The 458-nt window shown below is 25.8% G+C and overlaps 1 protein-coding gene across 1 annotated transcript in view; it reads right to left on the reverse strand.

The window, feature by feature from the left end:
• Positions 1-458, reverse strand: part of LOC119582078 (potassium voltage-gated channel protein Shaker-like) — a gene marked incomplete at its 5' end in the record, with an annotated part of 55,543 nt that overhangs the window by 44,029 nt on the left and 11,056 nt on the right.

Genomic DNA, 458 nt, shown 5'->3' on the forward strand with positions numbered 1-458 from the left:
ATATCCAAAGGCAGATGGCAGACAAAACAAGTTACACACACAATAGAAGTGAAAGGGATCATGACCATAAATAACAGGTCTAGAAAGCAAATAGAAGATACACGAATGGAAAGTGAAAAAAATCTGTACATGAACAACAGAATGGAGAACTTAAAAGACGTATTCTAGGCTTATTATTATTAAATAGTTGTAAATCGTAGATCATTTATCAATAAATAAGTAAATAATGTAAAGTGCTTACATATCATAATTGTTACAAATATCATATCATTATAACATTAGCATCTTAGCTCTCATTATCATTACATATATGTAATCACTTTAACTGTTATCATATCATTAGTGCTTTATTTTAGATTTTATATACCGAGTTTAATTTTCACATTATCATATCTTTTTCTATAAAGACGAGAATAAAATAGTGACTAAAAAGAAACATTATAATTATAATTAATTTA

This window comes from Penaeus monodon, chromosome 15 (assembly GCF_015228065.2).
Source record: "Penaeus monodon isolate SGIC_2016 chromosome 15, NSTDA_Pmon_1, whole genome shotgun sequence".
Classification (NCBI taxonomy): Eukaryota; Metazoa; Arthropoda; class Malacostraca; order Decapoda; family Penaeidae; genus Penaeus; species Penaeus monodon.